The sequence below is a fragment of the Theropithecus gelada genome, chromosome 14 (assembly GCF_003255815.1).
Source record: "Theropithecus gelada isolate Dixy chromosome 14, Tgel_1.0, whole genome shotgun sequence".
NCBI lineage: Eukaryota > Metazoa > Chordata > Mammalia > Primates > Cercopithecidae > Theropithecus > Theropithecus gelada.
This window is the reverse complement of record NC_037682.1, coordinates 1544751-1550296: the sequence shown is the minus strand read 5'-3', so window position 1 is coordinate 1550296 and position 5546 is coordinate 1544751.

Genomic DNA, 5546 nt, shown 5'->3' with positions numbered 1-5546 from the left:
AGGGCTGAGGAGGTGGGAGGAGAGCAGGGGAGAATCCAGAGATGGGAGCCGACACCCACAAGCCCCAGGCCCCTGGCCCAGCGTCACCCCAGGCGTCCATTCATTCGTCCACAGCCAGGAGAGACACACAACATCGCCTGGGGCCACCTGCCCGAAGGTGCCTGGGAACTCCCACGAAAACACAGAAACCTGCGCTTCGTTATGCAGGAGTTTTGTTCCTGAAGATGGCGTTGTTTGCAACCTCCCTCCCCACCCCACTCCCTTCTCCGGGAACATGGATTTCTGGATTTCTGAATCTCTGAATTCGCCAACCCCACGAAAAATCACACCCGCTGCTTTGCAAGAGCTGCTATTTATAGGAGCGCTGGGTTTCAGTGGATTCCCTCCAGAGTTGCAAAGTCATTCTCTAATGCAGCTGTTTCATCAGGCACCGCCCCCTGTCCTGGGCATCTGGTCTTTTCATATTCCTTTCAGGGCACCAATAATATGCTATTGGGGGCTGGAAGAGAGAATTTTGGGCTCCAATTTGGCTTCATAATGCAGAATCGACCTTCGTTTTAGGAACTCATCCAGCCATCCACTCACTGTGTGAACTCAGCAAGTTACTCAACCCCCAGCCTCAGTTTCCCCATTTGTAACATGGGGCTGAGCAGCTCTCATGACGAGTCCGGGGAATTGTGAAGTCCCCGGTGCATGAATGTCACCGCAAAAGTCGACTGTATGATCACCAGTCGTGCAGCAACACTTGTGTGCAGCTGCGTGGGGGCCCTGGGCCCACCAGACTCAGAGATGACCAGTCTCACCGCTGCATAGCCCTGCAGGGCACTGGCCCTGAGCCCACATCTCAGGCAGCAGTTAAAGCTGCCGAGGAGTGTGAAAAAAGCCATAACCCAGCAGCTACCCAGGGCTGGGTTTTGATGGGATGAATAGGAGTTTTCTAGGCAGAAGGTAGGGGAGAGGGACTCATATGCAGTGGAGTCAGGAGTCATTCTTGGGGACAGGGGGAGTGCAGTCGTCACTAGGAAGAGACAGGTGCCTCACACTGCATAGAACAATTAGTTCAAAGCGAGTTAAAGAGCTAGACGTAGGAATTCAAACTGTAAATCACTGAGAAGACATAGGGGTGAATCTTTGTGACCTTGGTTTTCTTAGATATGATCCAAAAAGCACAGAAACAAAAGAAAAAGATAAACTGAATTCCTCAAAATCAAAAAAATTCGTGCTTCAAAGGACATCATCAAGAAAACCAAAAAACAATCTGCAAAATGGGAGAAAATACTTGCAAATCACTTGTCTATAAGAGACTTGTATCTGGCGTATATAAAGGGGGTCACATGACACAAAGAACAATTACAACTTGACAATGAAAGGACAGCTCAATTAAAAAATGGCAAAGCATGTGAATACACATTTTTCCAAGAAGATGCGCAGATGACAGATCAACACAAAAACATGCTGCACATTACTAGCCTTCAGGGAAATGCACCCACTAGGGTGGCTACAATCTCTGTTAATACTTTGGTTTAAACTGGAAAGCAGCAAGTGTTGGTGGGGACTGGAGAAATTGGAAGCTTCATTCATCACTGGAGGGAATGTAAAATGGTGTGGACACCATGGAAAACAGAGTCAGGCAGTTGTTCCAAAGGTTATGCATGGAGTTGTCACATGACCCAGCAATTCCGCTCCTACATATATGCCCAAAAGAACTGAAAGTGTGTCCACATAAAAACCTGTCCACAAACCTGTCCCCAAAAAAACTGTCCACAAAAATTAGCAGCATTATTTATAATATCCCAATGTGAAATTAACCTACATGTCCATCAACTGATGAAACATGGGCTGAATCTACACAACCAAGTATTATCCGGCCATAAAAAGGAATGACATCTAATTGAAGGCAGGGTCTCAAGGAAATATTTGCATACCCATGTTGCATGTTCACAACAGCATCACTCATGAGAGCTGAGAGGTAGAGGAACCCTGTGTGCTGAAATTGGGGCTGGCCGAGCCAGCTAGGAGGTGGACAGGCTCCCTGGTGGCTCTCCAGGGATGTCCTTTAGGGACAACTTTGAGGACGTCCCATGAGCAGTGCCCACGTGGTCAAGGGCTTCAGTGTCCGGCAGCAGCTCTCAGCCACCTTTACTGGGAGCAAGGAGAGGACATATCTGGTACCTCAAAAGAACATCTTTGCCTAAAGCTGACCTGGGAGAGAGAGCAAGCAGACTGCAACTTTCTGAAACTGCTTGAACCAAGTGCATGAATTTGGTGCATTCTGAAGTTCCTCTGCCCAGGGAGGACTGCTGGTCTGTGCGTGGCAGGATGGACCACTGCTCTGAGTCACCTCTGTTGAGCCACCAAGGCTAGGCTTCCCTTGGAATTGCTTCCAGAATGAGATATTCAGGGCCAGTCCTTGGCTGTGGTTTCTAGACTTCTCCTGGACGGGGCAGCCCTTTGGTGCAGCTCCTGCTGCGCTGCTGGCCCCTGTCTGGCGCTCTCGGCGGCTGTGGCCACCGTGCCATTGCATGGTCCTAATGGTCTCTGTGTGTATTCAGCTTGCTTCCCGCTGTGGGGCCCCACTCCTGCTGCAGAACTCAGCCCCTGGTTCAATGCTGACATTTGTGCCCCAGTCCCTTAACTACGCGGGCATCTTCCTGTGCGTGGTGTTTTGTGGATATACATCTCTCTTTTAGCAGCTAGCTCGAGTATGATTTGCATACAACAAGCCGCACTTATCTAAAGTGTTATCCGTTGATACATTTTGCCTTTTGCCAATGATACCAAAAGCATCACCACTATCGAGATAATGAGCAGACCCCCCCCACACACAAGCCTCCAGAGCCACTCACCTTCCTCCTGCCCTCTCCCTCCACCCTCTCTCTGCAGCCCACTGACCTGGCTTCTGTTTTCACAGGTGGTAATGGTTCGGATCTGTGTCCCCACCCAACTCTCATGTCAAATTGTCATCCCCAGTGCTGGAGGTGGGGCCTGGTGGGAAGTGATTAGATCTTGGGGGTGGCTCCTCATGGTTTAGCACTGTCCCCACTGGGAGCTGTCGTCATGATAGTGAGTTCTCGTGAGATCTACTTGTTTAAAAGTGTGTGGCACCTCCCCACCCCCTCTCTTGCTCCTGCTCCAGCCACGTGACCTGACCTGCCAGGTCCCCCTTTGCCTTCCGCCATGATTGTGCGTTTCCGGAGGCCTCCCCAGAAGCAGAAACCACCATGTTTCCTGTACAGCCTACAATTAAGTCTGTTTTTTTTTTTTAAATAAATTACACAGTCTCAGGTATTTCTTTATAGCAGTGCAAGAACCGACTAACACGATAGGTCAGTTTGCATCTCCCCATGTTTTGAACACATGGAATCTCTTACAGTGTTTACTCTGTCATGTGATGCCCGCTTCCTTCATTCGGCAAAGTAATTTTGAGATTCTTTCATGTCGTGCGTGCGGATAATTCACTCCTTTTCGTGACGGAATGGAACTCCACTGGTTGGATATGGCACGGATTATCTGTTTCCACATCAATGGACATTGGGTTGTTCCCAGTTTGAGACCATTACAAATAAAGCAGCCGTGGACATCCTTCACAGGCACAGGCATTTTCATATTTCCCAGCGAAAGGCCTAGGAGAGGAATCGTACAGCAGGTGGGTGTTAACCTTTTCAGAAACTCAGTAACAAGAATACAAAACCTTTTAAGAAACTACAAAACTGTCTTCCAAAGCAGCCGCACCGTTTTGCTTTCCCAGCATCAGTGATGGGAGATCCAGCTCCTCCACGTCCCCAGCAGCCGTTGGTGTAGCCAGCGTTTTTAATGTCGTGCTGGAATAGGCGCGCGGTGGCAGCTTGCTGTGCTTTTAGTTTGCGTTTCTCTGATGACGGACATGCTGAGCATGCTTTCATGTGCTTCTTTGCCACTTTTTTTTTTTTTTTTTTTTTTTTTTGAGATACAGTCTCGCTCTGTCTCCCAGGCTGGAGTGCAGTGGCATGATCTTGGCTCACTGCAACCTCCACCTCCCAGATTCAAGTGATTCTCCTGCCTCAGCCTCCTGAATAGCTGGGATTATAGGCGCCTGCCACCACGCCTGGCTAATTTTTTTGCATTTTTAGTAGAGACAGGGTTTCACCATGTTGGTCAGGCTCATCTCAAATTCCTGACCTCAGGTGATCCACCTGCCTCAGCCTTCCAAAGTGCTGGGATTACAGGCGTGAGCCACCGCGCCCGGCCTCTTTGCCACTTCTGTATCTTCCTTGAAGTGTCTGTTCCAATCTTTTGCCCATTTTTAGTTGGGTTGTTGGTTTTCCTGCTGTTGAGTTTAAAGAGTTCTCGATATATTCTACATACACATCCTTATTGGATATACAATTTGCAAATATTTTCTTGGTCTATGGCTTGTCTTTTTATTCTCTTAGCATCTTTAGGAGAACAAAAGTTATTCTACTTAATGAAGTATGATTTATCATTTTTTCTCTTATAGATTTTGCTTTTCCTGTTGTATCTAGAAAATCTTTACTTCATCCGAGAGTACAAAGATTTTCTACTGTTTTCTTCACTAATACTTATATTTTTACATTTTATACCTAGATCTATATGATTAATTTTCAGTTAATTTTTTTCATGATGTGAAATACCGATCAAAGTTATGGTTTTGCGTGTGGATATACAATTGCTGTAGCACCGTTTGTTGAAAAGACCTTCCTTTCTCTGCTGAACTGCCTTGACACTTTTGTTGAAAATTTATTCATCCAGAATTATTCACAACAACCAAGAGGTGAAACCAACCCAAACGTCCATCGACAGGTGAGCGGAAAAATAAATGTGAAACATGCTTACAATGGGACATTATTCAGCCTTAAAAAGGAAGGAAATTCTCACACATGTTATAGTGTGAATGAATCTAGGGGTTCATCTTCATGAAATGAGTCAGTCACTAAAAGATAAATACTATCTGACTCCACTAACATCAGGTTTTCTTCTTTTCTTTCTTCTTCCCTTTTTTTTTTTTTTGAGACGGAGTCTTGCTGTTGCCCAGGCTGGAGTGCAGTGGCGCGATCTCAGCTCACTACAAGCTCTGCCTCCTGGGTTCACACCATTTTCCCGCCTCAGCCTCCTGAGTAGCTGGGACTACAGGCGCCCGTCACCATGCCCAGCTAATTTTTTGTATTTTAGTGGAGATGGGGTTTCACCGGTGTTAGCCAGGATGGTCTCGATCTCCTGACCTTGTGATCCACCCGCCTCAGCCTCCCAAAGTTCTAAGTGGTCAAATTCATAGAAACAGAGAGTAGAATGTCGGTTACCAGCGACCAGGGGAGGGGAAATGGGGAGTTGTTGTTTGCAAGATGAAAACGTTTTGGAGATTGGTTGTACAACAATATGAATATATTTAACACTACTTAAATATACGCTTAAAAATGAGTAAGGCCTAGTGCAGTGGCTCACACCACTTTGGGAGGCCGCAGCAGAAAGATCACTTGAGCCCGGGAGTTCAAGACCAGCCTGGGCATCATAGTGAGACGTCATCTCTACTAAAAAAAAAAAAAAAAAAA